Below are 11,801 nucleotides of genomic sequence, written 5' to 3'. Positions count from 1 at the left end.
CACTGTTTTGTCAACACCATGTCCTCCACATGTTAGTGAGTGGCAATGCTCAAGAACTCCTTGAATTTCATGATCTGGAATACACTTCCGATAAAGGCCATCTCCACATTGCTTGAATAAGTATGGGTTATTCCAAAAGTACCTTCTCACTTCCTTGAAAAACTTCTACTTTTGTTAAGAAGAATACTCCGGGGGAACGACTCCACACACAAGATAGTTTGGCTATATCTGCGTACCAAGGGGTAGAAGTTGACACCAAAGCCATGAGAACCTCGAATCATATCTCATCATTAATCAGTACATCCTCCTTGTTCTCAAATGGTAGCCTAGACAAATGATCCGCTACATAGTTCTCCACTCCCTTTTTGTCCCTCATTTCCATGTGAAAGTCTTGGAGAGAGAGAACCCAATGGATCAAGCGAGGCTTTGCTTCTTTCTTGGTCATGAGATACCGCACCGCAATGTGATCCATGTACACAATAACTTTTGAGCATATAATATAGGACCGAAACTTATCGAATGCAAACACTACCGCTAACATCTCTTTCTCCGTTGTTGTGTAATTCTTTTGAGCCTCATCTAGAGTCCTACTTGCGTAGTAGATGATACATGATTTTCCTTGTTTCTTTTGACCAAGAACGGCACCTACTGCAAAGTCACTAGCATCGCACATTAGCTCAAAAGGCAAGCTCCAATCCGGAGCTTGCACAACAGGAGAAGAAATGAGAGCTTCCTTGAGCTTACGAAACGCCTCAAGGAAAGCCTCATTGAAGTTAAAAACAACCTATTTTTTGAGCAATTCGGTCAAAGGTTTGGCAATTGAAGAAAAATCTTTGATAAACTCCGGTAAAAACCGGCATTCCCAAGAAAAGCCCGTACCCCCGTGATGGAAGTAGGAGGGGGCAACTTTTCAATCACCAAAACCGTAGCCGGATTAACCTCAATGCCATTTTTTGAAACCTTATGGCCGAGGACAATGCCCTCCTCGACCATAAAATGACACTTTTCCCAATTTAAAACCAAACTCGTCTCTTGACACCTTTTCAAAACTTTTTCAAGGTTAAAAAGATAAGTGTCAAAAGACGAGCCACTAACACTGAAATCATCCATGAAAACTTCAATTTCTTTTTCAAGCATCTCAGAGAAAATGGAAGTCATGCATCTTCGAAAAGTAGAGGGAGCATTGCATAATCCGAATGGCATTCTTCGGTATGCAAATGTCCCATATGGACATGTGAAAGTAGTTTTCTCTTGATCACTTGTATGGATAGGGATTTGGAAAAATCCGGGATACCCATCCAAGAAACAAAAGAAAGCATGGTTAGAAAGCCTTTCAAGCATTTGGTCCATGAAAGGGAGAGGAAAATGATCTTTCTTGGTGTTTTTGTTCAATCTCCTATAATCAATGCACATTCTCCACCCGGTCACCGTCCGGGTGGAGATTTCATCTCCCTTTTCATCCTTGATTATGGTCATTTCACCCTTCTTTGGAACTACATGAACCGGGCTATCCCATTTTCTATCGGATATAGCATAGATGATGCTCGCCTCACATAGTTTCAAATTTTCTTTCTTCACAACCTCTTGAAGGTTGGGGTTCAACTTTCTTTGAGGTTCAATGGAGGTGGAATGATTGTCTTCAAGATGAATACGATGCATGAATAAAGAAGGGCTAATACCTTTGATATCATCAATGCTATACCCTATCACATCCCTATATTTTCTTAAAACATCAAGAAGTTTTTCCAAATTAAGACCATCTAGTGTAGCATTGACAATAATAGGGTATTTTCCCTCCTTATCAAGAAAAGCATATTTCAAAGAAGGGGGAAGGGGCTTGAGTTCTACCTTGGGAGGAGGCTTAGAACTCACCTCAAATTTCTCCTCCTTGAACTCAAGCTCGATCTCAACTTGTTGTTTAACTTCCTCCTTTGAGGACTCCTCCATTGCCATGACAAATTCTTTAGCCAGTTGAGAGTGGAACTCTTCTTTGCATGTAAGGGCTTCTATCATTGGATCTTGAGGCCTCATCACGACCCTCCCCAAGCGATCTAGCTCTTCATTCACAACATCAACTCTATAGCATTTTTCAACCATGGGGGTCTTGAGCAACGTAGAAAACTCAAAGACAATCTTTTCATCGGCCACTTCACATGTGATGGTGTTGTTCTTGCAATTTATGACCGCCCCCAAAGTTTTAAGAGCTTCACGTCCGATAATCAAAGGTGTGTTAACATCTTCCTCCATATCCATCACTACATAGTCACAAGTCAGGTAGATGTGTCCCACTTGAATTGGAACATCCTCAAGCTCTCCACAAGGTAATTTCACCGATCGATCGGCTAATTGAATTGTCTTACTTGTAGGGATCATCTCTATATTGAGTTTTTGATCAATGGATAGAGGGATTAAACTAACACTTGCTCCAAGATCAGCTAAGGCGCCCCTAGGTTCCATGTTTCCAATTTTTTGCCGGCAAAGTGAAAATTCCCAGGTCTTTTTCCTTCTTGGGCATCTTATGTTGGACAAGAGCACTCACTTGATGTGGAAGGGTGATAAGCTCATCATTGATCTTCCTCTTGTTGGTGAGAATATCTTTGAGGAACTTGGAGTAAGATGGAATTTGTGTCACAACTTCAAGAAAAGGGAGGTTGATATGGAAGTTCTTCATGACACTAAGAAATTTTGTGAACTTGTCATTCAACTTCCTCTTCGCAAGCCGACCGAAAAAAGGAACCGGTCCATCAAGATTCCAAGCCTCACTAGGAATTGAAGTTGTCTTCTCATTGTCAAGCTTCTTCTTCTCCGAACCTCCTTCTATCTCATCACCTTTTTCTTTCTCACCTCCCTTGTTTTCATTCACACTCTCCTCTCCTCCATTCTTTTCCTCACTATCCCCTTCATTTGGCCCTTCATAGGAAGTTCCCGACCTCAATATGATCGCCTTGCATGTATCGGGTTTCGGATTGTCAGATGGGTTAGGTTGTGGTTGTCCGGGTAGAGTGGATGGTGAATTGAAAGGGGTTCTCTCGGCCAGTTGAGCTAGTTGTGAATCAACCATCTTGTTGTGAGCTCTTATCTCTTGCATTTGTTGCCCAAAATATTGCATTTGCGCATGCATGGCTTGGAGGAGTTGAGTTTGAGTTAGCTCCGCTTGAGGTGCTTGTTCTTGATGATTTCTTTGAGGTTCTTGGGTTTGATTGTTGTATTGGTTGTTCCTTGGATAGCTTCCTCTTGGGTTTTCGGGTTGAGATGGAGGTGGATTTTGATATTTAGGGTTGGAGTTATAGGAAGGTTGAGCTTGTTGGTTCCATTGTTGAGGTTGAGGTACAAACCCGGGTGGTGGTTGTCTCCAAGCTACTCCACCGCCGCTTCCTCTAAATCCCTCTTGCCTTGTCTTTTATGCCGCTACATGTTCGGGGCTTAAACCTCCACAATAGGATGTATCATGGTTCGTTCCTCAACAATTTTGACAAGAGAAATAGTTAACTTGAGAAGATCTTTCTCCACCACTTGAACTTGCATTCACACTCGTGTTCAATTTTGAAAGCCCTTTTGTTAGTTGATCAATTTGATGTTGTAATTGATCAACTTTCTCCAATTCGTAAATACCACCTCTCTTTGGAGCGTTTCTTCTTCGCCCCCCCCCCCAAGAGTAATTATTTGCTACCTCTTCTATTGTGGCTTCAACTTGATTTCGAGGGATCTTGATTAATTGACCACCCGCCCCCGCATCCAAATTGGCTCTTGACATGGGCTCCAATCCGTCGTAGAAAAACCGCATGAGCAACCCTTGATTGTACTCATGGTGGGGACATGCTTGTACCAACTCCTTGAATCTCTCCCATGCTTCACCAAGACTTTTATCGGCATCTTGCCCAAATGATGCAATTTTCCTTCTCATTTCGGCGGTCTTCTCCCCGAAGATAAAGCGCTCCAAGAACGCCTTGACCACCTCCCTCCATGTTGTGTTAGGATTTACTTGCTTTAGCCATTTCTTTGCTCGTCCCGTGAGAGATTGCCGGAAAAGGTGCATACGAATGTAGTCTTGACTCACTTCATTGGTTTGCATCATTGCGCACAATTCAAGGAATCGGTCCAAATGTTCAATAGGGTCCTCACTTGCATTTCTGGAAAATTGCTCCGATTGGACCATTCGAGTATATTGTGGATGGATTGAGAAGTTGGTTTCCGTGACGGGTAGCAAAATCCCTCCCGTGATCTCATAATCCTCTGGATTTCCGAACACACGAAACAAAACATCATTCTCTTGTCCCGTTATTGATCCGCGTGGTGAACTTGAAGAGTAAGTATCACTCTCACTATCAACTATATCACCAAAACCTCTTCCCTCGTCTTGATAAAGCCTACAGACTTGTCTCAAGGTTCGTTGATTTCGTGGTCAATTTGATGTGAGGGTGCTCCTTGAGACCTCCTAAGAAATCACCAAAGCTAAGCAAACAAATAGCAATGACAATGATGATAAAACAAAAAAAAAACTAAATGAAAAGAAAGTAAAATGACTCTAATAAAAGCAATAACAGACGCTAAACAAGCCGCTTCCCCGGCAACGGCGCCAAAATTTGATCGCGGGTTAAATAGGTCGTTAAGCTACTACCCTAACCAAATTAATCATTTATAATACCTAAACCTACACTAAACTAGTTAGTGGCATCTAAAGGGTCGAGCCCCTAGGGAAGCACGCTAATTCAACATCAAATATCACTAATGCAAGAGTGAAAAGGGGATTGTTTTTGTTGGTTTTGTTGAGTAAGAACACTAAAGCTACAAATAAGCAAGAAAATGATGATTAAAACCAATATAAAACGACGCTAGGGATACGGGGGTGTCCAATATGATTAGAAAGAGGAGAATAATGGTGATTATCATGAAACATATGCCAAAGAACACAAGATTCTACCTAAACAATTCATTCTCATGCAATAGTCTAGGCAAATCAATGAAAGAGGTCTACACTAATAAGGATTATTCTCATGCATCCTATTAGTTATAATAAAATCAAGAGAATAAAGAAGCACAATCCATAAAAACTCCACTTTAATAACTCATTCTCATGCAATCATTAAAATAGAGATGATTCTAATCTAGTTCAAATCACATTCATGCATTTAAACTAGAACACATCAAATAGAGTGCAACAATAATCCCAAGCTAATAAAAAACATGTCTTTCATTAATATATGGCATAAGTTCAATCCAACCATCATCATTCATCCAATATCAAATCATATCTTCCACCCCCTTCCCCAATCTAAAAGTTTAGCCTAGAGAAGGGAGATTAAACATAATATCAAAACTATAAATAAACTCAAGAAACTCAAAACAAAACATGATTAAAATCAATGAAATCAATAACAACTAGATAAGCTAATAAGATTGACAAGAATAAGTAACAATAAAACAAATAAATAATATTAAAGGAAAGGAGAAGAGATTACTAAAGAAAGGATTAATGAAAGATGAAAACTTGGATTCTTGATTGATTGATGGAAGATTAAAACTTAAGCAAAGTTGAATACAATAAAGGATGCTTGAATAACAATCTATTTTCTCTCTCTAGATTAGGCTAATGTTCTCTGGAATTAGTTCTAAGTTAATCTAAAAATTACATCAAAACGTTCTAAGATGGGACTTATATAGTCCGTACAGACCCAGCTTAAAAAGAGGAGTGGTCCGACCGAATAATGGGAAGGTTCGGCTGGACTACAGGGTAGGTTCGGCCGAACCATGGGTAGGTTCGGTCGAACCTCCCTGATCTTGGTCTGGTCGAACTTCTGTGGTTTGACCACTCCTGCAAAATTGCCAAATTTCTTCTTGACCATGCCTCAACGTTCGGCCGAACAACTGAGCAGGTTCGGCCACACCCTGGTTTGGCTACACCTTTAGGAGGTTCGGCCAAACCTCTTCTGAATTTTGCTTCCTTCAGCTTCCCTTGAGCTTAGCTTCCTCCTCTTGAAAACCCCGATGGTTCCTACAAAGCATAAGCATGGAAATCACAATAAAAACAAAGCGAGAAGACTAAGAAAAGGGAAGATAAAGGAGAAAAGAAAAGAGGAAGCAAAACTAAGTAAAAATGCTTAGAAAAAGGGTCAAAGTGGGGGCTTCTGTAGACACCCATTTGTGTCTCCCCAAAACCAAACCCAGTGATGAATACCTTTCACGTCATTTGATTATCGAATAAAGCAAAAGTGTGAAAAGTCTAGTGATGAGGATGTTTTTATTAAAATATCCCTTCTTTCTGTTTTTTAAAATATTTCTTTTCTTACCTTATTTTTGAAAAACGTGCATTCTAGTTTAGTTTGGTCCATGATAAGGGTCCAATAATGAAGTAGTTGTATGGGTTTTGAGAAGACCTTTCCAACGATATATTATAAACCCAATTCCGATGAATAATGAGGAAGTTATGGCCAAAATACTAAACTGGACCCGATTTGGTTTTTATATGCGGCCCTATGATCTAGTGGAGGGCCTATTATTAATTATCATTCCTAAAGGTATTAGGATTGATTATAGTCTTTTAGAATATTTTAGAAGGTTCTTTTAAATCCTAATGGAGTTAGGATTGATAATTATGTTTTAAAGAGTTTGAAATTGAATAAAACTACTCCTTTTGAGAATCCTTGTTTTGTACGAAGTGGAATATATTCAGAATTTATATTTGTGACTCATAATATTCATCCAAATTTTATATGATTGGATAGATCTTGAAATTATATTTCCAATGATATATTATAATATTAAATCCGTGTTACAACGAAAAAGATATGAATGAGACATGAAACTCTATCCAAAACTGACACCCTTCCACTATTTTAGCCATATCTTTTTATCTAAAAAATATTTTAATCTGATTAAAATTGGATTGGAATTTAAACTTCAAGAACTTTCCAACGACATATTATATGTCTTATTTGGACTTCCGGATCAAAAGATATGATAAAAACAAAAACGCATAAAACTGATTATTAGCGCGTGACGCTAAGCATTAGCGCCTGGCGCTAATTGCCAGCGTTGACGCTAATCAATTTTTATGCGCGTCAGAACTCTGTTTCGATTTTTTATCTTTTTGGCTGATTTTCTCTATAAATAGCTTTCTAAAAACTCCGTTTTCATTCACCAACTCTCATCAAGAAATTCTTGATTATTCTCTTTCTCTCTTTTCTAAACTAGTCTTTTCTCAAATACAAAATTCCGCATTCGCAAGACTTAGATACACCTAGCCATATTCGAAGTTGTCTTTGCCCTAGGCGTGAAAGGTTTAATTTTTGAGGGTTTGGTCCCAAATCTCTTTTTCAATTGTTTAATTTAATTGTTTTGTTTATTATTTTCCTTGAAGTTACTAACGTGTGTATTTTTTTATTAGAAAGAGATACGAGGCATCCAAGTATGTGCTTTAATTGATTTATTGATATTATAATATAGAAATCATGTCTAGGTTGTTATTGTGATTCATAGTATTATGTTACGATGCTTGATGATTAGAATGACAACAAAAAATTCCTAGTATCATGTTTAGGGTAAAGAATATAATGTCAATTATGATTTTTATGATGCTTCCTATTTTCTTTCCTAATATTCATGTTGGTATCATGTTAGGGTTAAAGCTTTGATTTTTATTTCTTAGTGACATGCTAGGTTTTGTTATTAATCTTGTTAGTATCATGCCTAGGATCTTGCTATTATTATTATGCTTTAACATGATTATGTTAATTATGATTAATTTTATTATTTTAATTATGATTTTAATTGTTATAATTTATGATCATGTATTGTTATGATTATTAATTTATTATGATTATTATGTTTCTTGATTTTTATTGTTATTGCTTGATCACACCTTTTATGCATGTTTAAAGGGAATTTATATTTGTAATCACGTTTAATAAGATAATTAATAATCTTGTTTAGGGTTAATTTGATTATAATTCAAGTGATCGCCAATAATAGTTTTGTTTGTGCATTAATATTCAACCAACATAGATAAACAGGTTTAGGGTAATCCTATTGATTGTATGTTAGTCAGAAAGCGCACATGAATACGATCAAAATAAAGTAGAGGCCTATTATTAGGGCAGGTTCAATCTCTTTTAGGTTGAATTTGTCCCTTCATCCCCGAACTACCAGTCATGGTTCAAGACCTATTGGAGTTGACGATCTCATGGATCGTTAAGGGGTGTAACCTTCACCTCGTTAACGGTTTACAAGTTCCTAAAAAAACTTGTTGGCGACTCATTTGCTCTATCTTCTTTCCCTTTTGACGCCTCCGTACTTTAGTGTATGATTACAGTGGGGTTCAAGCTAGGGGTAATGCTTGAAATATTCCCTACACTTACTATTAGAATTCTTGTCATTTATATTTAAAAAAAAAAAGTCGTATTAAAATCTATATTACTTACTATTAGAATTCTTTTCATTTATATTTTACAAAAAAAAAAGTCTTATTAAAATATATATTACTAATTCACAAATTATCACAAAACTAACTCACAAATTATCACAAAACCTAAGTTTTAATCGAAATTTCAAATAAAAAGCAACTAAATTTGTTGTAAAAAAAACCGAAATTTAACACAAACTTAGGTCCCAACTGCAAAATTATCAACAAAAATAAAACCTACAAACTTACAACAACCTAAATTTTGAAATTTCAAAAACGTATTAACATGATATTTGCTAACCAAATAAGTGACATGCAATTGTAACAATAATTACATATAGATTCAGAGACTCACCTCGACACTTCATTTTCGTCGGTCAATTGCGCACGAAATTCTCTGAAATTATCTCTCCTAGAACAACTTTTGATCAAGAATCTCTTTTCCCGTCAATAAACGAGCATAAATAATTGGTCAAGCAGGAATATGAATAGCTTAGGATTCAATTTATCAACAATCTTCAGATAGATAGAGATGAGAATATGAACAACTTCAAAGAAGGGAGAGAGGAGAAGAAAGGATAAGAGAGAATTGAAGCAACGAGATCCAAAAAAAAGGGGGAGGCATATTATATATTAGTATGTTTATACGTACAGAACAGTACCAATACATACAACTTAAATTGAAGGCCATACGAAAATTCCAAAACACCCTCGTGCTGGGAAATTTTACCCTAGTAAATTGCTAAGCTGAGACCGGCTCAGATTAGATGTATATCATACTACTAAACATAAACACAATGACATGTTTGCTTAAGGGCTTGTTTTAATTGACTGAATTGAACTGAACTAAACTTATTAGAGCTAAACTGAACTGAACTTATTGGAGTTGAATAGAACTTAACTGAACTTAACTGAAAATAAGCTGAACATAACAGGCTCTAAGTGTATTCATTATCACTAGTTTTGTGTCCGAGTGATGCCCTATTGATGGGATTTTGAGCCATATTTTTATTCAATTTTTGAATTTTTACACTCATGGTTGATAATATACGGCATTTGATCATAAAGGATGGATGAGGAAGACATTTATCGATAACTACACGGAATAATCACTTTTGGTTCATGTAGCCGACCCTACTTATGAGATTAAGGCTTTCATTGATTGATTGATTGATTGATTATTGATAAAATATACTTCCTCGGTTTATTTATAGTTGTAACACTTCTCTAAAATAGAAATGGTACAATAGTTGTAACATACTATAAAATAAAGGTTTTGATGGTGAAAACTATACTATTACCTTTATTTAAAACTCATGACCCACTTGATTATTAACCTAGCAACCTCTTAACCCCGTTTTAAGTGTATTATATCATGTGAGTTCCACTTTTCTTAAATACCTGGATAAAATTTGGACCTTTTTAAGTGTATTCTAGAGGTCCCAAATAGTGAAAAAAAAAAGTGAGAGTGCCCAAAAGGTTCAAAAATGAAAAGGTTAATACCCAAATTTATACTTAACTGATAAATAATTGGGGGAAGTACTTGCCCTATTAAAAATAAACGTCACTTTGGCCTATATATTTACTAATGCATGACTTTGATAATAGTATATGTTATTATAAAAAAAAACATAAATTATAATAAGAGGATAGTTAGAAACTTCATATTGATACGATTATACGAATAAGTATCTATCTATCTATCTATCTGTTTGTCTGTCTATTTATTGTAATCTTATATATCTCATGAGTCTTTTAATAAGTGTTCATATCACAATAAAGGGAGTGATACAAGTTTATGTTTGGTTGACCCGGAGCTATTCATAGAAATTTTTAACTAATTAATTGCCAAATCTTAACATACATTGTGGATGTTTATAAATAAAATATGTACGTTAAGTAGGATATTAATCTTTCCAAAAAAAAAAATGGGATATCAATGATACATGTAGGAACAACATAGAGGAAGGTGCTCCATATTTGAAAAACCAATATATACTTAAATGTAATCGTTAGTTTGATGGTACTGTCTCTATATTTTTGTAGTAAAACGTTGTGACTTTTTGCATTCTGCTGCAAAGGCACACCACTACTCCTGCAAGCACTCAAAGCCAAGACATGTATGTTGCAACTACTTGAAGCACCTTTCCCTGGAATGGCAAGACCAATTCAATAATAGTTTATTTGGGTCATAGAACAGGAAGATCAATTAAAAGGTATTTCATTACACTTAACAAAAAAAAATTTATATTCAAAAATATTTTTCTCAAATAACCATTCTCACTCCCACTATCAAAACAAATGATATCCAAATAAAATTTCTCAAAATGACACATTACATTAAAGTCTTTAACATATCCTATTGACTGAAAATAACAAAATTTCTCAACTTATGGACTAAAAATAACAAAATTACCCCTTTTAAGATACATAGAATGTTTCTCATCTTGATAAACTTGAATTTTCTGTTAGATTTAAACAAATCCTTAAATCTAATAATACTTAGACTATAGGCTTGCTTTTGTTCTTCAAGGAACTTCTCTGTTCTCAAATTGTACTCTGAAGCACCAGTTCTTTACGAGGAACACTTCCAATGTGTTTCCTTAGTAAGTTCTTCATTGTTTTTTTAATTCCTTTCCGTGTCTTCCTTACAAATTCATATTTATAGGGATATTTGTCTTGTTTAGCATTCATAATATTCTAAAACAACTTAAAACCTTTACACTGTGCTTGGGTAGCAATGGTGGAGGGAAAGGGAGGGGAGGAAAGAAGAGGGAAGGGACGGAGAAAGTAATGTTACATTTCCCCTAATCTTTTCAAAATGGGAAGGATTTGGTTCATTGAAGAAGGAGAAAAAATCAATCATTCAATTTCATTTATCTCCCTTTGTCTCCCTCTATGTGATACCCAAACAAGGGACCCTGAATCCCTCCCTTTCTTTTTCTTTCCTTTTCCTCCATTCCCCTTTATCCAAACATAGTGTTAGTATCATTACATAGCTTGTCTTGTGCCAACATCATCAAAACATCAAGGTTAATTAACAGAGGGTGTGGTTTAAGGGCCGGAAAAGTGGGAGTGGTTTTGCGCTGGGGGTAAGGGAGGACGTGGTTTCGAGGCTAGGGACAAGGAAGATAATCATCTAAAACCGTAGCATCAATCTTAGTTTAATTACCATATATACTAACTTGTTCAAACCTTCTTAATTCATTTTTTTTCTTAGTCTATTTTGGTCGAGGAATTGACACCAAGGATTCATATTTGGCATCATCACTGCGCACTATTAAACTTTCTTCACTAAGAGTTGTTTTATCAATATCTGAATTTGGAATCTTCCTCTTTATTAGAAGATCATCATCTACAACCGTAGCATCAATCTTAGTTTTATTACTAAAAAATGGAATTC

The sequence above is a fragment of the Chenopodium quinoa genome, unplaced genomic scaffold (assembly GCF_001683475.1).
Source record: "Chenopodium quinoa cultivar QQ74 unplaced genomic scaffold, ASM168347v1, whole genome shotgun sequence".
Taxonomy (NCBI): Eukaryota; Viridiplantae; Streptophyta; class Magnoliopsida; order Caryophyllales; family Amaranthaceae; genus Chenopodium; species Chenopodium quinoa.
The sequence above is the reverse complement of the archived record's forward strand: the minus strand, read 5'-3'. Positions refer to the sequence as shown.